Source organism: Crocodylus siamensis, chromosome 10 (assembly GCF_052110815.1).
Source record: "Crocodylus siamensis isolate JL-2025a chromosome 10, ASM5211081v1, whole genome shotgun sequence".
NCBI lineage: Eukaryota > Metazoa > Chordata > Crocodylia > Crocodylidae > Crocodylus > Crocodylus siamensis.
In genome coordinates this window covers 49,227,862-49,247,640 of record NC_143404.1, presented here as the reverse complement: position 1 = coordinate 49,247,640, position 19,779 = coordinate 49,227,862, and the positions used below count along the sequence as shown (strand labels likewise).

The 19,779-nt window shown below is 48.6% G+C and overlaps 1 long non-coding RNA gene across 1 annotated transcript in view; it reads left to right on the top strand.

Moving 5' to 3' along the window:
• The window catches only part of LOC149856559 (uncharacterized), an 87,250-nt gene that overhangs the window by 61,475 nt on the left and 5,996 nt on the right, over positions 1–19,779 (top strand). The window contains exons 4-6 of the long non-coding RNA XR_016438388.1: positions 4,904–4,970; positions 5,152–5,276; positions 18,670–19,435. This is a non-coding gene — a long non-coding RNA (uncharacterized LOC149856559). The remainder of the gene's footprint in view (positions 1–4,903; positions 4,971–5,151; positions 5,277–18,669; positions 19,436–19,779) is intronic.

Here is a 19,779-nt window from a genome sequence, read left to right as displayed (position 1 = left end):
TTTTATTCCCACAGCTGAGCTGTGCCTTTCTTTACCATTTCCAATGATTGCTGTTTCTTCACTAGCCTTAAATGGCTTCTAAACATCACCAAAGAGGGCCCTAAACAGTTCACCATAATCCCTCTGTCACATCAATCCTTCAGCCTGGCACATATGATAGTGTGGTCCCACTCTTCATGAGGTGGAGCCAGACCAGGTTGCCCTGTACTCCGTCTACATATATATTTTTGGAGCATCCCAGGAATCATGATGAGAACATTACTGATGAGGGGTGTGGGGACTAATTAGCACATGGATCAGTTAGGAGGTAGGAGGGTGGTGTATCTGGAGTAGAGACACATACTGAGCAGTGCTGAGGTATGGGGTCACCATGGCTTGAAATGCTGTTGTCTCATTTGGGCCCCAGGCCAATAAAGTATATGGTAAGTTATGAGCTTTTTGGCTTTGGACTAATGTCATGCATAGTTTCCACATGAGGGAGGACATTGTGGGAGATGAAGGCCCGACTCAATGCCTGGTACTGAGAGGAAAAAGATCTTCTAGGCCAGGGCCTCCTGGGTGGAGGAGGGGGAAGAGTGGTCTGCTTACTTCTCCAGGCTAAAGAAGAGCAAGGAGGAGGCCATGACATGCTTGAAGGACAGAGAGGGAGCAGCGCACAGGTCAAACAATGGCATACTGGAAATGGCAGCCACTTTCTCCTGGGAGTCCTATGCTGAGTGGACCTGCAGGCCAGTTGCCAGTGCCTGCAAAGCTTCACCCGGACTCCTCAGGGAGGCTGAGCAGTAGCAGCTGGAGGAGGACTGGATGCCAGGGGAACTCAAAAAAGACCTTCCGGAGTTTCAGGAATGGTAAGATGCCTGGGGTGGATGGCCTACCCAAGCAGTTTTACCTGACCTTCTGGGACCTGGTGTGCCTGGATCTGCTGGAGCTTTTCTGAGAGTGCCTGCAGGAGGGCTGGCTGGGTATGGGCATGGATCATAGCCTCGTGACCCTCCTGTACAAAAAGGGTCCAAGGGAGGAGTTGAAGAACTGGAGGCCGATCACCCTCCTGCACTTCAACTACAGGCTGCTGGCCAAAGTCTTGGCTGAGTGATTCAAATCCACCCTAGGTTCCATCATCCATGTGGACAAGTTGTGGAGGGTGCTGGGGTGCCAGATCCATGGAGCCCTGCTGCAACTGAGAGACATGCTCCAGCTGGAGAGGGAGAGAAGGCAGTGTCACCGTCCTGAGAAGACCCAAGACAGTGTCCCACTGGTTCTTGTTTGAGATGCTGGAGCAGATGGGAGTCCCTTTGACCTTTGTCAGCTGGATCAGGACCCTGTACATGGGTGTGAGCATTGAGGTGCAGGTCAACAGGTTCCTGAGCTCCCAGATCTCGGTGGAGTTGGGGGTCTGGTAGGGCTGCCCACTCTTCCTGATCCTTTTCATCTGTGCCATCAAACCCCTGGCCCAGCACCTGAGGCAGGACCCTGGGATCTGTGGAATCTATATCCTGGGCAGCAGCAGCCAAGAGGTCAAGGTCCTGGCCTACATGGATGACCTGAACATCCTGTGCCTAAGCAAGTAGTCAGTGGAGAGAGCCCTGTGGCACATGCAGGTATGGGAGGTGGTGGTGGGGGAAAAACTCAACTTGAGCAAGAGAATCTTCCTGGCCATGGCCGAGCTTGGGAACCTGGAGTTCCTGGGCATCTCTATCCCCCACAAGGGGGTCAAGATCCTTGGGGCAGTGTTCAACCGCAAGCTGAGTGGCAGGTCAGTGTGGGAAAAGACGGAGGAGAGGGTAAAGCAGAGACTGGGACTGTGGCACACATGCTGTCTCCCCATGTGGGGTGGGGGAGCACACATCACGCGTGTAAAGGCAGTGTTGCTTCTGGTGCTTCTGTATACCACACTGGTTTCCACCCCACCCCCCTCCCCTTCCAAGCATGTCACCCACAGAATGCAGAGGGCCATGTGCATATTCTTTTGGGGCTCCAGATGGGAAAAGATCACCAGGAAGACCTTGTATAAGGATAAGAGGGCCGGGTTCAGGGCATGCCAGACATCGTCCTGTTCCTGTGAGCCAGGTACATGAGCCAGATCTGCAAGCTGGCAACAGGCATAGAATCCAAAATCACCTGTCTGGTAAGATAATTTGCAGAGTACCTCCTGAGACATTGTGGGGGTGTTCACCCTGTTCAATGAGAGACTGTGGCTCATGGGCCCACCATGGTTCTATGAGATCCTGAACCAATTCTGTAGTTTGTATGGCTTGCAGAACACAGGTCCTGTGACCATGGCCAACCACAAAAAGATCCAGGAGATGGTGAGACTGAGAGATCATGTCACATGTGGACTTACTCCCAGGTGATGCACGCCAGGCCATGTGGGAGTGTATCTGCCACAAGGGCCTGCACAAAGATCACAGGAAATTGAACTCACTGAACCCTACCCATGAGGGCTTGGAGGCATAGAGAGGGGCAGCTGGGGAGACCCAGCTGCCCAAGAGCTACCTTCCATGGGGCCACTGAGATGATCCACCACCTCCTCTGGCTCTGAATCTACACCAAAGTGTGGAAAATGGTAAGGCAGCTCTGTGAAGTGGTGACCAGGGTCAGCTAGGTGACCAGAGAGGCAGCGCTGTATGGCCACCTCTCCAAACACCAGGGGAGCCTGTTGGCTCACTTCAACCAGCTTACATCCTGCATCAGGAACACCCTGTGGAAAGCCAGGAACCTCGTGATGTACAAGCACATGGACTTAGAGGTGGTGGACTGTGTTAAAATGGCTCTGAGTGAACTCCAGACCTACATACTACCAGAGAGCAGCAGCAGAGGACAGTTTGGACACAGCCAATGCCACTTGGCACAGAATCTTTCAAACCCCCTACCTCCCCACAGTGGGGGAGCAGACTGTGACAGTGAAGAGGATGCAGAGATGACTGGATCTGAGAGCGGCAGCAGCAGCAGCAGTGAGTCCTCCAGCGGGAGTTGGAGCGACAGCAACACGGACAATGGATGAACTGATATCAGTAACCCTGTACCTGGGGTGGGGATGAAGGGACTGTGGTGTCTGGTCTGAGAGACCAGTGGACTGGTGTGTGAGTGCGCAGGTGTGTGTATTGTAATGGCTTTGGGTGCCCAGAAATCCAATAATAATCCAATAATTAGATTCTATGCCTGGAAAATTATAACAAATTTAAAATTTTTCCATATATATATAAGTGTAATTATTGGGGAGGACCATCTTATATTCAGGACCATCTTCTAGTCAACAAATATGATGTTCAGAAGTAGAAAATACCAAAGGTATGATGATGCATGCAACATTTTCTTTGCCTCTTCTAGTAATAGCTTAGCCCCATGTAATTTCTCAAATGAAAAAATGTACTATACATATACGACTACATATTATCTTGTTGAGTGCAAGTGAAGAGAGGGAGAGGGGCCAAGAGACCTGCCTGGATCAGAGACATTAAAGAACTTCTCAAAAGAAAAAAAGAACCATACACCCAATGGAAAAATGGTTTGGGATCCAGAGAAGAGTAGGCTCATGCAGCCAGGATCTGCAGACACGAGACAAAGAAAGCCAAGGTATCCGTGGAAGTCAAACTGGAGACCAAAATTAAAGACAACAAAAAATCCTTCTCTAAGTACTTTGCGAGCAAGAAAAAAAAATCAAGTTCCACTGTGGCACCCTTACAGAACAGAGAGGGAAAGCCCACAGTTGACTCCCATGAAAAGGCAGAGCTCCTCAACAATTATTTTGCATCAGTATTCCTGAAATCAGACAAGAACTGGTCACCAGACCAGGGGTAGAGAGAATATGGCAATGATGGCAGTCCTCATAAAATCAGTCCAGAACAGGTGAAGATACTCTTAGATAAGCTGGATGCTTTAAGTCAGCTGGTCCAGATAACCTTCACCAGAGAGTAGTGAAAGCGCTGGCCAAGCTCCAGCAGTACCTATGGCTGTTCAAGGAATTATGGAACTCAGGAGTTGTCCCTAATGACTGGAAGAAGGCAAACTTGGTACCCATTTTTAACTAGGGGAAGAGGGATTCCCCTGTCAACTATAGACAGTCTGACCTCAGTCCTGAGGAAGACCTTTGAAAAAACTGTCAAGGAGGACATCACCCACAAGCTTGCATCTGGTCAGTTACTGAGAAGCAACCAACATGGCTTTGTAGAGGGGAAATCATACTTAACAAACCTGGTGTCCTTTTATGACCAGGTAACTAATCGCCTGGACATGGGACAGGAGGTGGATGGACATCATCTACTAGATTTCAGCAAGGCCTTTTATACTGTTTATCATTAAATCCTCTCAGTTAAGCTGGAGAGTACTGGCCTTGATCAGGCTACCATGAGGTGGGTTGGCGACTGGCTCAGCAGCCGATCCCAGTGAGTAGTAATTGATTGGGTAGCCTCATTCTGGAAAGCTGTCTGCAGTGGTGTACCCAAGGGATCGGTGCTTGGGCCCATGCTTTTTAATATCTTTATTAATTGCTTGGGTGAAGGAGAGAAAAGTACAGTGATTAAGTTTGTGGACCGTGAGAGTGTCCCTGCCCGATGAGACTCTCTACCTACGTGATGAGTGGATAGGAGATCTCTGAGGCATCTTTATGGTGTTACAGCCGATGTTTAGGGGAGGGTTCTTTTTTTTTCTAGCTTATCCACCCAACCTTTCCCTCAATGGCTTGGTGGAAAAAGGAAAAAAAGAAGGAGGGAGGCTAGCCACTCTACTTGTCTGTTATTCTTACTAAATATGCTCAGTAAGCTGACTGTTACTGGCTGGGTACGGACAAGCCACTCTTTGCTGGGTACAGATGTTGTATCAGAGGGCTGCAGGGCTCAGAGTCTGTTGGCACAAATGCTTCTGCCTGCAGTACCCTCACTCATGGTTTTGATGTCTTCTACTGCAGGCTCTGCATTATGGTGATTGTTCGCTGCTGGGTCCTGTCAATTGCCTCGCTCGACTCCTTACTTCAGGTAAGTGTGGAGACTCCTCTGAGTCTCAAAGGGAGAAAGCTCCTTGCTTTCATCCCTGTACCCCTCCCAGGGTGGTATTTACTATCTTTCTTTTAGTGTAGAGATTTCTCTCAATGGAATTCCCTCTGCGTCTGCCTGTCTGTCTCTGCTTTAATTTCACTTTTGTCTTCTCATCTTCCAGTTGCTGTGGGGGATGGTTGAGTGTTCCCTGTCCCACACCCAGCCAACCGGAACCAGCAGGAAATGATAAATTGAGGTGTTCCTGCTCTCCATGTGTCTTGCTCCCGGCTCCTGTCAGGTTCTTTGGTGAGTACTCGTCTCGGGGCACCCGTCCCAGCACTTCTCATTTTCTTCTGCTCTGGCAGTGCGATCTTCACTGCCACATGGATGATACCAAACTGGGGGGACAAACGGTCACATCAGAGGACAGGTCAAGTATTCAGGATGACCTTGATAGGCTGGTTCTATGGGCTGATGAGGTTCAACAGCAACAAATGCCAGGTCCTTCATCTGGGTAGGAAGAGCCCTCACCATAGCTATACAATGGGTGGTGGTCCACTGGCTGGTACTGCATCTGTAAGGGACCTAGGGGTGACAGTTGACCAGAAGATGAATATGAGCCACTGGTATGATGAAGTCACCAAGAGAGCAAATAGAACTCTGGTGTGCATCAGTAGATGTGTCACCAGCAGATCCAGAGAGGTGCTCCTCCCCCTCTATTCAGCACTGGTGAGGCCACAGCTGGAGCATTGCATCCAGTTCCAGGCACCACACTTCAAGGATGTGGACAAGCTCGAAAGGGTGCAGAGAATGGCCACCCACACGATCAAGAGCTTGGGGGTCAGGCACTATGAGGAGAGACTTTGAGATCTGGGACTGTTCAGCCTGAGCAAAAGAAGGCTGGGAGGTGACGTGATAGCCACCGACAAATATGTCAAGGGAGAACACCAGGACCTAAGTGAACAACTTTTCAGAAAAGCCCCTCCCCCAGGAAAATGTGGAACAATGGACACTAGCTAGTCGAGGAAAAGCTTCGGCTGTACATAAGGAAAAATATTTTTTCTGTCTGGGTAACGGAACATACTTCTAGCAGAGGTGGTGCACTCGGCATCTCTGGTTGTCTTTAAGAGGAGGCTGGAAAAATAACTCGCGGAGCTTGTTTGAGCTTAATTACCTCCTGCCCATGGCAGGGGACTGGACTTGATTTTATGAGTCCCTTCTGGTCCTTTTTTCTATGATTCTATGAATCTTGCACTAAGTTCATGCATGTTAAGCATGCATAATCAGGATAATTTTGTATGCATAAGTTTCAAATTCCAGAAAGCAAGTCCATGTGACAAATCAGCAGATAAAAAGTGATAATCTTTTATGGCAATATCCCTTCTCTCATTTACCTGGATTTAAAAATAAGGTATCAGTGAATTCTGGCGCACAAAGAAAGCACTTTTCCCCTCCAAAAAGCAGGGATTCATTTGCCATTTTAAATTGAAATCTACAGGATTCTGTGTATTGTACATTCATTTAGAGCAAGATGATGGTTCAATTTTATTCTGCATATATCAGTTACTTGTGAATTTTAATCTTGAAATGAGGTTTACATGCGAGAGTGCAAAAACTAATATCAGTTGTATTTAAAGGTGGCCCTGGTTTCTAAAATTTGTACAGGAAGAAGTTTTACTAAGAAGCTTCTGCTACTTTTCCTTCCAGCACCCAGATGCAAATAGCATACTTATACCCATTCTTGTGGTCCTAGTGTTTGAGACATGCATTGTTAAAGGAATTAATCAGAAAGCTAAGACAATGACAAAGAATTCATATTAGAAATGCATAAAAGGTTTTGTTTGAGCTTAGAAACATCTGAGAATTCTAGATTGCGAAGTTGGTATTTTTTCTGAATGGCCCCTGCCATCCCTTCACATGTGGCTCTATTAAAAATACTCCCCTGCCTGTAGTCTACAGCCTTCATGTGCAACAAGGAGATGATTCCTTCTGCTCCAGAAACATTGCACCAGAAGAGACCAATTTTCTAATTTAATTTTGATTGGTATACAAGAATAGAAAAAGTGCTTTCTTTAGACACATCTGCCTTAAGTAAAGTTCTTTGCTTGTGGAATTTTGGCACAGCTGGCGTCGAGAGAACCCTTGCAGTGATATATGAAATACATCTGCATATGTTTTAAAGTATCACCTGCTAAGTCAAATGAAAATTCCTAGTAGGCAGCATTAAGACTGTGGCATCCATCACTATATCTGCCAGTCACTTCTCCTGAATTAATTAGTTGTGGTTGTGTACCTATGGGTGCTTACCATTTTAAGGACCTGAGCAGGCAACCTGAAGGTGACTGCAGAGCCAATCAGGTGGTCATGTGACTGTCAGCAGATGGCTTGATTGGAGCAGGGCTGTGTTGCCTGAACATAAGAGCAGGTCCTGGGGAGCAGAGTCATCAGTTATTACAGGGAGCTACAGGGAGCCAGAGAGACAACACTGCTTGGCTAGAGCTGCTGCTTCCAGAACACCTGGAGGTTCAGGGTAGGAGCTATGGGGATGGAGGAAGTTCCTGGTTCTGGGGAATGACCTACAACTGCACCCTACAAGGGATGGATGGTGTGGTAAGGCTGCCTGTGACGGGGTGGTCCTCAGGGAATGCCACACCAGTTGCCTCCCTAGTGAAAGGTGAGTATGGAGTATTGAGGCCATGTAGCCTCAGGCCCCACAACCTGGTGAGTAATACCATAGCAGGGACAGGTAGGGCTCAGGCATGTTGATAAACACCTGAGACCTGAGTGGGCTGCAAGCAGAGTTGGGGGCCCAGGTAGATCAACAGACTCCTGAGGCTGAAGGGACAAAAGGCCCAGAAGCCCCAGTGTGGGGGTGGAGTAGTAGCCTTAGGGAGGGGGCATAATTGTAGCCCCAGTAAGGGGGTGGTGTGGTGTTACCAGCAGGAGAATGTGAGGGAAAAGCTGAGCAGTAGGCTGCATAGAGTAGGGTCCATATGGAGGCCTGAAGGGCTTCACATGGGTTACATAGAGTAGGGTCCGCACAGGTGGGCCTGAAGGGCTGTGCAGGGGCTGTGTAGAGTAGGGTCTATCAGACGGTCTGAAGGACTGTGCATAGGATGGCCCTAGTAGTTTGACTGAGTTGAGGCCCTATTGAGGGGACATGAGCTGAAGCCCCAGTGAGCAAGGCATGTTGCTAAGGTAAGTCTTTGGATGCCTAAGGCTAAGTTTGGGCCAGAGGCCAAGTGCAGCCCAGCAGTGGGGCTGGCAGAGTTGGGAGGAATTTGGATACCACCTGCAAGGCATGGGACATGGTAAAGGAGAGATTGGAGCTGTGTATTATGCCCTTGGCATCAGGCATTAAATGGGCAGCCTCCCACCTTAGAAACAATTTATTAATTACATCAAAGGTATGGGTGGGTCAGGTGGGTGGACTGCTTTAGGCAGGTGGGTGGGTTGATGTTTTGGAAGGCCCCTGAGATGACCCCCTGTCACATTGCTGTAATTTTCCAGGAAGGATTGGAGTTCCTTAGTCTCAAGCTAGACTTGGGGGACAGGCCTGTACTGGTTTACAGGTAGCCTCCTATGTCTCTTCAGCAAGAGATTACATAACTCTGATTCTCATCAATTCATCATGCATTGCTACAGACCAAGATGCCAGTAATACCCCCTCATCAGCACGGACCATATCATCACTAGGTCAAGTAATACAAGTTATAATATCTGGAGTTTATTCACCTGCTTCTCCACCAATATCTTTTATGCCATTACATGCATTTAATGGCTCTTTTCTGTCCACATTGTCCAGACAGGGTAAGCCCTGCATAAAAGGGTGAATGAATACGTATTTGATGTTAATTCCAGAAGCACACAAAAGCCCTTGGCAGAACACTTTAGTAATGGGATATCCAGAAAAGTTAATTTAAGAGTAGCTGTCCTTAAACAACAAAACTTTAAAAAACCAACTTGAACCTGAAATTGCAGAATAAAAACTTATTGAAAGACTGGATTATCTTAACTGTGATATCAATAGATACTATAGATTTTTATTCTAGTACCTGGAATAGCTGTTTACTCTTGTGCTCTTCTAGGGGTTAACTAGCCTTTTCAACTTAATCTAATCAATCCACTCATTACCTCTTTTAGCAGAACACACTCCCTTTTTCCCTTTCCTTTCTATATGAATTTTTTTCTTTTTTGGCAGTTGATTCCTAGCATCAGAAAAAGCTTACCTCTGAGCAAGTTAGTCTCTAAGGGCACCTATACACATACCAGACCTCTGCTCTGATGTGTGCTAATTAGCATGCATTAGAACAGACTCAATTAATTGAGTCTGCTGGAGCACGCTAATTGGAGCATTCCACCAGCTTCTGTGTCACATCTATTCAGCATCCCTGCATTTCAAAATGGTGGCAGGGGTGCTTTAACTAAAGCTTGTCAAACAAGCTTTAGTTAAACACCCCCCCACCATTTTGAAGTGCAGGATGCTGAATACCATGTGAGCTGCAGACACTTTAATTAAAGTGGTTCATGGAGCTGCTTTAACTAAAGTGCCCACCCCCTCCACCCCAGAGCACATGTATAGATGTCCTGAATTGCCACCTTGCTCTGCTCTTTGCCATTAATTAGGGAGTCTCCTGATATCTGGGTAACTCTGATCCTGGTAGCTAAATCTTTGTGAGAAGGCTAGACTAAGCTTCTTAATAGGGAGGGGAATGAGTGCAAAAATAGAAGGAGCCTCTGAACCCTTCTGTTCCTGGCCTCTCCACAGCACTTTGTATCATTATAAATGCTGTTACAATGAGCACAATATAAAAAAAAATGCCTCTTGTAACTTAGTTTATTTTTAAAAATCATTATAAAATCACCCACAAAGGGAGGATATTAAGCACACTTCTGAGGCGCTTAAACATCCTTGTTTAAATAGTAGGTATTCCTGTGGTTATCAGCTTATTGCATTCCAAAATATAGTCTTTTAGCTGGGCTCTCTATGATGGTTTCTGGTGGACACATAAGGCACAGACAGAAGTCCAGCTCCCTGCTGTAACTCATAGTGCTTTGCAGGAAATTTGTGCTTTGCTATGAGTTCATAGAATCATATCATAGAATCACAGAATCACAGAAGTCGGGTCGGAAAGGACCTTGTAGATCTTCAAGTCCGACCCCCTGCCGGGGCAGGAGAAAAGACTGGGCTCAAATGAGTCCAGCCAGGTAGTCATCAAGCCTCTTTTTAAAGATCCCCAGGGTAGGAGCCAGCACCACTTCCCTAATAAGTTGGTTCCAGCTCCTGGCCGCCCTAACTGTGAAGTAGTTCTTGTGGATGTCTAATCTAAATCTACTCTCTAATAAGTTGTGTCCATTGTTCCTTGTCATGCCAGGGGGCGCTAGGGGAAACAGCGTCTCCCCTAAACCCTTCTGGTCCCCCCTAGTGAGTTCATAGACAGTCACCAGGTTCCCCCTCAGCCTTCTCGCAGTCTTTGAATGTAGGGTTTGCCCTGTAGTCCCTGGATCATGTGCGTGGCCCTCCTCTGGACCCTCTCAATGTTGTCCACATCTCTCCTGAAGTGCGGCGCACAGAACTGGACGCAGTACTCCAGCTGTGGCCTGACCAGCGTCGCATGGAGGGGGAGGATCACCTCCTTGTCCCTGCTAGAGATGCACCTGTGGATGCACGACAAGGTGCGGTTAGCCCTGCCAACCGTGACCTTGCATTGTCGGCCCATGTTCATCTTGGAGTCAATAATGACTCCAAGATCCCTTTCTGCCTCCGTACTCTCAAAAAGGGAGTTTCCCATTCTATAAGTGTGCTGCTGGTTACTACTGCCTAAGTGCAGCACCCTGCACTTGTCAGTATTGAAACGCATTTTGTTTATGTCAGCCCACTCCTGTAACCTATCCAGGTCTTGCTGCAGTCTTTCCCTCCCTACTAGTGTGCTCACCTCACCCCAAATTTTGGTATCATCAGTGAATTTAAACAGGGTGCAATTCACCCCGTCGTCCAAATCGCTGATGAAGAAATTGAACAGCACAGGCTCCAGGACCGAGCCCTGGGGGACTCCGCTGCCCACTTCCCCCCAGATTGAATATGACCCGTCCACCACCACCCTCTGAGTACGACCCTTGAGCCAGTCTGCAATCCATCTGACTGTGTAGGCACCAATGCCACAGTCACCTAGTTTTTTAATGAGGACGGGGTGGGAGATGGTGTCAAAGGCCTTGCTGAAGTCTAGAAAGAGTTAGTGATCAGAGCCATCCCTAGGGGTATGCATGGCCCAGGGCATATCAGCCTGTGCAGGGCTGGGGGATAGTGAGTAGTGGGGTGGTAAGCAGTCAGAGCGTGTGTGTGTGTGTGGGGGGGGAGGGGTGCCGAGGAACCAGAGTGCAGATCCTGCACACCATGAGCAGAGCATAGGGCCCCTGAGCAGTTGTCCTGTTTCAACCCATTCCCCCCAAGGACAGCCCTGACAATGATCCCTTGGCCCAACAGACATTTGCTGTTGGGTCCCAGGGGTTGGGGAATTCAGCTACAATATGGAGCAGCTGTGAGTCTGAAGCTGCTCTTCCCTAGCTATGTCCCTTCCTAGCCCAAGCTGTGTCTTCAGAATGGGTGGGGGGGAGAAGGAAAGGGAGCAGAGGGAGTTTGGTCTTGGGTTTTTTCAGCCAATGCTGGAGGGTGGGGTGGGTAGATTGGAGGGGACATGGCTGGTTGAAAAAACCCCAGACTCAACTCCCTCTGCTCCCTTTCCCACCTCCCATTCCAAAGATGGTACTGGGAGCAGGGCTGATCTGTGTCAGCCCAGCTCTGCTCCTGGCACATGTAGATAGATGTTAATGAATATCTTCATCTGAACCCACATGTAATGAGGGTTTATATTGTCATGGGTTTGGGCCCTTTTAAAGCACTCTGCAGCTGTCCATTTGTGTTTGGTCATGCTTGTAGAGCATTTTCAGGGGCCAGATCAGGCAAAAATTGCCACTTCTGTCTGTGCATATATTCTTGTCCTGAGACATTAGCTGGAGATAGATTCCTTTTCTCTCTGAGGATAGATAAGAAACCCCCACAAAAAACTCACTTGCCTCCTGAAGGCAGATGTTAACAACTGAGAAATTGGACAACTCCATATTATGCCATACTTGTAGTTTCATAAAAATGGTATCAATGTGTGACAGGTCTGGGCTATGGTCCTCAGCTTCTCCTATCCATATTTCCCAGCCTACTCTGCCACCTGCTTGTTGTTAGTAGGTATTATATGGCTTTGGCACCTTCTTGGCTGGCGCCTTCCTCCCCAGTGATGTCAGGGTGGGACCACATCCTAGGACCACCTAGATTGTTCTGAGGCGCTGTCCCTACTCTCCTGCCACGACTTTGATGTTGATGGATGGGGAGGCAGTTCCTGTTGGTGGGCCCAGTGGGGTCACCGCCCTGGATCTTTCTTCATGGGGCTCCAAATCTCCCCTTTACTCTGCCCTTACCACATCCACGGCCTGGAGAGTCCAGACTCCTTGGACCTTTTCCCCAGGATGATTGCCCTTCACCCTCTGAGGCCTGCCCCGAGCATTGTAGAGTGTCCGGTCCTCAAAATCTCCATGGGGCTGGTCCTTAATTTTCAGGCCAACCCATGGACCAACTAAACACGTCCCAGTCTGGGGTAACAATAATTCCACAAGGCCCTTCACTGCCTGTGAAGGCACCAGTTGTCTGTCATCGAAATATAGGGGACTCTGGTTTCCCGGCCCCTTCTGCCTCTGTGAGGAGCAGGGAAGACTCAATGTTGATTCCTCTGCTTACTCTCTTCAAAAGTGGGAGTGTGGGGCGCTGACTTTGGGAGCTAATCACTCCTGCTCCCACCACTGTGTGGTAGTCATGCCTTCCCCATTGCATGCCAGACCAGCTGCTGCTCGGCTGTCTTTCCTTGCCCAGCTGCCTGCCAAGTCTTGGTATTGCTCACTGCCCTTTCCCACCAGGGTTCTCGGCTGCTCCCACAGGGCTTGACCTTCTCCCGTGATGGTGGGGACCACCTCCATCTCCCTACTGTGCCTCTCTGGCCAACTCCAGCTCCTTGAGCTCTGCCCTGGGGTCTTTTCTGTTGGGTGGCCCTGTTGGTTGCTGGGATTTCTCACCCTGAGCCCCGCTCTGCCATTTCTACCAGGTTCCTCTGCTGTTGGTTCCCTGCTGGCATCGTGCTCTTCCCTGCCAGTGTTCCGCCTCCCTCCACTTGGCTCTGCCATCAGAGGCTCCGCACTGGTGTCCTGCTGCTCCACGCTTGGTTCTTGCACTAGCCACCCGCTGGCAGCCTCCGCCTCTCCTCCTCAGCAGCTGGGTATCTCCCCATTGGTCTTTTGAGCAGCTCGCGCTGCTCCCAGGCTCTGCCCCTGGGGATCACCAGTCTGCAGTCTCAGGCTGCTGCGGAGCTGCTGAGCCTGTGTCGGCATCTTTCCCCCATCACTGCTGGTCCTGGCCCCTGTGGTGAGTACCAGGGCTCGTCAGGCAGGGTCTTGGGACATGTTAAGAGGCGGGCTTTTGCTTCCCCTCCCACACTGCTTTTTGCTTGCCAAGACTTGATGGTAATCAGTATGTATTCAAAGGAAGACGGCCCTTGAGCTAGGGGGAGTCCTTTCCTTGGTGTCTTAAGGATATTATCATGGCTTCCTCGCCATCCCCATAGTCATGCCTGTGCCTCACTGATGACTCCCTCTCTGGCCCTTTATGGGAACTGTCTCCCTTATGCTCTCTTTTTCTACACAAGATCAGGGTTGGGCCCCTGAGGGTCCAACCCTTATTCAAGCTTCAGTCTTTTTCAGCTTCAGATCTTTTTCTTTTAGCTGAGACCCCTCAGCTCAGGTTCACTATTTCAGGCCCTAGCTCTATGGATCTTAGACCTGCAGTGGAGGGTGCTGCTAAGTACCCTGCTCATGGCCTCTTCGGTCCCTACAGCCACTCCCAGTCCTCTGGTCCTTAAACTCAATTCCAAAACAGAATCACAAGAAAAAGGGGCTAATCACCTTGTTAGAAGCTACTCCAACCCTCCAGGGTCATACCAAAGGTTGATGTCATCTGGAGCTACTGACACTTTCTTCCTAGCTCCCAGGAGTTCTTCTTTCTCCTACACCCACCACCTGCATACTAGAACCTTCCTCACTCCCAGATTGGGTCCTGGGCTTATATCCCTAAATCCTGCCTTCATTTGTCACCTAACCACTGCTGAAGGATGAGAGAGCTGTCCAAGTATCCCTGCTTAGTTTAATTGGCTGCCTGGCTTCTTCTGCTCTGCAGCCTTTCCTAGCTCCTTAGCCACTCCTGGCCTTCAGCCTTGAATCTCTTTTGAGCAGCCTGATGCATCCCTCTATTCCATGTAGGTAACAGGGTTTGGGTTCCCTGTTAAACAAAGTAATATGATAAGAACTATTTTCAATAAATCCATGACAGATGGCATTAATTCTATTCTGTTTTAGGATTGCATCCTCTTTCATCTACTTCATTATGTTTCCTAGGATGGTAGTCAGGCAGAAAGTTCTTAAATTCCTTGGGTCAGAACATGTATGCTTTTCAAGTACTGGCAGAAAATTATCTTTTTTCCAGTCTTATGAAATTCTCCCAGTGTTCCAAGACTGGCTAACTATCTACATTAACATTTCAGAGAGTTCCTTGGCTAACTCTTTCAAAACTCCTGGATTTAAGTTAACCAGGCCTGCAGATTAAGTGTTACTTATTTTTTATTTATCTTTCTAACTACTGTTTAATATCTTCTTAATTACTGTTGGAATGGTGAGTACTTCCATAATTAGAATGTCAGTATTTCCACATAATCATCTGTTTGTTCACAAATACAGATCTGAAGTATTTATTGAACACTGTCTTCCCAGAATTATTATTGGCAATTCTTTTAATTTTGTTTTTTCACCTATTCTGTACTATTGTTAGGGTTCATTTTATTTTTAATATACTTGACATCCTTCTTGTCCTTAACTTTGCTGTAGTTTCATTCTGTGTTGTTGGGCCCCTGGGTCTTGGCTCAGTGGAGTTCACATGATCTGCTGGACTTTATTAGTTGCCTGGGCCTGACACTTTAATTGAAGAAAATAACAAGTGGTGTTGCTTTCTTAATTATCATTCATTTGTGGGTCAGTGAGCTAGACCCCAGAATAGCTTGTAATTAGGTCTTATATAGATTTTCATTAGCTTTTATTTAGATTTTTCAAGGTGTTCAGGAACAGCCAGCATGAATCCACCAAAAGTAAATCTTGCCTGACCAAGCTGGTTTGTTTCTATGATATACTTTGATTTTAGCAAGGCTTTTTGACAGTGTCTCCCATGAGTCTCATAAACAATCTAAGGAAATATGGACTAGAGGAAGGTACTGTTAGGTAGATACATAACTGGTTGGATCATCATGCTCAATGAGTAGTCATCAGTGGCTCATTGTCTAATTGGGAGGAGGTATCAAATGGGGTTCCACAAGAGTCTGTCCTGGTTCTGGTATTGTTTAACATTTTCACTGATGATTTGGACAATGGGAATGAGTGTACACTTAGCAAATTTATGGATGATACCAAGTTGGGTGGAGTTGCAAACAAGGATGCACCAATAAAGATTTTTTGGGCCAAAACCAATGGCCAACTGTTAATGAGACATATTGGATGATGCCAATGCAGCCTGGAAGCTTGGAGAGCAGCATCCAGCTCATAAGTCTGTTGTGGGGGGGAAGGGGTATGGTGGGGGCAGATTGAGGCCTCTGCAGTGAGGAAGGGAGTGGAGCTGGGGCAGAGGCAGGTGCTGGGTGCTGTCCAGCTGGTGCAGGGCATGGAATGAAGCCATGACAAACTTGTCTGGGGATCCAGGGAGGGGGTGGTGGCTCCTGCCATTGTGTTCACTCCCAGGAGAACCATGGGTGGGGGGCGTGTGCCCCTGGATCTGTGCATGGGGTGAGGGTGGGCTACTGCTGTGGGCTGGGGCTGGGATTGGTGCCAGGCTCTTTCTGATGGGGGTGCTGGGCCAAGGGTAGCACTCAGGCAGACAGACATGGTGCTGAGGTGGCGTGGGAGGGCTACAGGGTGGGGTGCGGCCACCCAGGAATTCACTGTAGCCCCTCTGTAGCCCCACTGCCCAGCACTGTTGCCACCCACTCCAAGCACAGCCCTGGCCAAGCCCCCGACTGGGAAAAGACCAGTGCTGCTCCCAGCCCTAGGCCACAGCAGCATCCCACCCTCACCCTGCACACAGATATGGGGTCACACCCCTATGGCTCCCCCAAGGGTGTGTGTAGCAATGGGATCCACCTTCTCCCTCCCCATGCCCCCCAGATTAGCCTGTCATTGCTCTGTCCCATGCCCCACCCTGCCCCTCCCCACTCCACCCTGGCTGGGCAGCACCTGCCGCAGCCCCAGCCCCAGCCCCAGCCCCAGCCCCAGCCTCAGCCTCAGCCTCACCATAGGGGCCTCAATCTGCCTTCTGCTCCTTGCCCCCAATGGATGTACCAGCCAGATGCTGCTCTCCAAGCTGCTGGGCTGGCTATGTGCATTCTGTGGCTGCATCCATGCACACAGCATTTATTGGTGACATTATCAGCCACATGAGCCCAAAAAAGCTAATTGCCTGGGTTAGGGTGACAATATTTGGATCTTGGGGAGCATTGGATTTGCAGCTGAATAAAGTCTTTAATCTGTGGCCCAGCAAAAGCTGCTGACCACAAGGCAGAATGATATATTAAAAGTAACATTGCGAGATGCTTAGGTAAGTAGTTTTCTAACCATATAGTAGTGTTGTAAAATATGTATCATTAGGAAATAAAGCAGATTTTGCTTATGAATGCTTATGCTAAGCCAACCATTTGCTTATGCTAAGTAACCAACTTAACTGTGTCAACCATTTTCAAGTGAGTCTGTGTAAGTCTGCATGCTGTGAATAAGGTGAAGCCTTAGGAATGAGGAAGATGGTACAATATAGGACTGAAAAACAGACTGGAATGTGAAAGACAACACATAACTGATAACAGAATCCAAAATAAACATATACGAAATGGTGAATGTTGATTGGTGAAGGAGCCTCCAGAAGCTTCCAGGTTTTGGTCAAAGTCCTTCCAGTGACCAAAGTGGGGTGAAGGTCTTAGACATGCACTCATAGCAAAAAGACATGTAAATGAATGAAATGAATAGGCAATTCCATGATAATGAAGTAAACAGTAAACAGAGGTGGAGCTTGATATAGGAGAACCAAAGGAGGAACAAAGGTGGAGTAAATGTTAATGAGTATAAACCAAGGTGTATAAAATGTGAAAAAAAACTAATGTTTAGTGCAGGTCCCCTAGTTCACAGGCTATGTGTCTGTGAGGGACCTTTTCCTGAAGCTGTCTCCGTTCTGAATGAAGCTGTTGCAAGCAATATGTGCTGGTGTTTGCTTCCTGCTTGCTCTGGCTAATGAGTTACAGGATCCATGAGCAACTGGATCATCGTCTCCCTAGTCACTGGGCACCACATGGAGTTGGGGTCTAGCAACTGATCGTGTCATTTTTTTTTCATTGGGGCTGATATGATATGGACTGATATATCACTGCACCTCTAGGTGCAAACCCTATGGAAGGTAGGGATAGACCTGGATAGACTAGAAAAATTGAATGCACTTGGGATAGAGTAACTGAATGCATAAATATGGACTGGGGAATGACTGGCTAGGCTTCGGTACTGCAGAGAAGGCTCTGGGATTAATACAGAGTGGGTGGGCAAAATGCAGCCTGTGGGCTGGATTTGGCCCATAGAGGGACTCTGACCAGCCTGCAGGAGGTCCCTTGATCCTGTCTGGTCCCTGGCACATCTTGCTGCCCCTTGGGCACACAGCGGGGCTGGGGAAGCTCCACTGTGGGGCTGGGGCAGCTCTGCAGCCCAGGTGGGGGTGGCTCCTTCTGGCTGCTGCTACCACTGGCCCCAGCCCCACAGTACTTACAGGGACGTGTGCACACATCCCCGAGCCAGCTTACCCTGTGCCTACTCCGAAGTCATCCACCCATGCTGAGCAGTGGCAGCAGCTGGGCAGAAGTTGCTGCTCTGTGCAGGGGAAAATCAGCCCCTCTCCTTTGCCACTGCTGAACCTTACTTGCTACAGCTGTTCAAAGCCTGCACCTGGGCTGTTCTGCGACAACTCTGCACTGCCACCACTACCCTGCTGGGTGGCTTAGAGGCAGTGGTTATGGGTGAGAGGAGCAGCAGGGCAGCCCAGGCATAGGCTTTGGGTGGGTGCAGCAAAAAGGGCCCTGCAGTGGCGGGGGAGGGGGGTTGATCTTTTTCCCTGGACCCAGCAGTAGGTTCTGCCCAGCTACTGCTGCATCTCAGAGACTGGAGACAGTGCAAGGTGGATCACTTCACCCCAGCACCCTGAGGCACTGGGGCTTCTGCACATCCTTTCATCTTGAGCTTAGCAGCCACCAGTGTTCTGATATAATCAAGCTTGCAAACAAAAAAAGTTTTGCCTACTCTTCTCCTGGTAACGTAGGCTACAGGCTACTCAAAATGTTTGCAACTTCAGAGAAAACAGGCTGTGCTTCTGTAATGAAAGTATTTTGCACAAGTAAGCACGTAGGTACCGATTTTTGCAACATTCTGGGCCATTGAGCAGCCATCTCAAAGTACAATGGTCTTATTTACTCCATCACCAGGTCTTTTTTGTTGTTAAACTGGGTGCTTCATCACTTGGGTTTTTTGACACTTACAGGCGATGACTTCACAATCCTTGCCACTTTCATGCAAGCACAGCCTGAGTATAAAAGTGCTCCCCCCACAAAATTTGCCAGGCCCTTTTCACAAATCGCTTGTGCTGTTGACCATGAACTGCTTTGCCATGCCAAGCCAAGGCCAGCAGTACGGAGCTGACGGCCCAGGAGTCTGATACCTCCAATGCCTGTGGACCCAACTGGACCCAGGAAGACCTGGAAGACTTAATTGACGTTTGGTCAGAATAAAGGATCATAGACAGGCTGGAAAGTAGGAGGAATAAGCCTGTTTATGTCGAGATCGCAAAAGGCATGCAGGTGCGAGGGCACAGTCATGATTGGACCCAGGTCTGGTGCAAGATCAAGTCCCTGAGATCAGTGTTTTACAGAGCCAAAGATGCAAACTCTCATTCTGGGAGAGGTTGTACAAGTGCTCCCTTCTATGACAAGCTGTCCATCATTCTCTCCAAGGATGCGGTTGACAACCCAGATATGGAGACTTTCAGCACTGAGGTTGGGCAGGAGAAGGAGGAGGAGGTGGCAGCAGCCCCTCCTGAGGGTGAAACCATGAGCAGCATGTCTCAGCTATATGGAGACTGCTCTCTGCTCCCTGATGACTATGAGTGGCAGGAAGAACCATCGTGCCACTTAGCCCCATTCCACAGACTAGCACAGATAATGAAGTGGAGGAGATGGAGGGTCAGGAAGAAACCCATGAGGCTGATACAACATCTAGTGCTACTGAGATCCAAGAACATGTTGGACCTGGTAAGTCTCTTGTAATGTGCCTCTTGCCACTGCCAGGCAACTGCCAGGTTCGTACTGGTTGGGTTTGGGGGGCCAGTGGGGCAGGGGGATAAATTCACGTGTTGCTGTAGGTGGGTTTCCATGTTCTTTTGGTGATGGTGCATGATGGGCTTGATAGCTTGTAATGTAACAGATGCAAAACTAATTATTTGCTTTAATTAATTTTTTGCAACTAGCACAGGCAGTGGCAGCTGTGGACCTGTTTCCAAAGCGAGTAGTTGTAAGTTTTGGGCAGTCTGAGTGGTGCCCCATGGTTGCAGGGTCTGTTTCTGTGCCTGCCAGCATATTGTGCACTGCATGGTGGT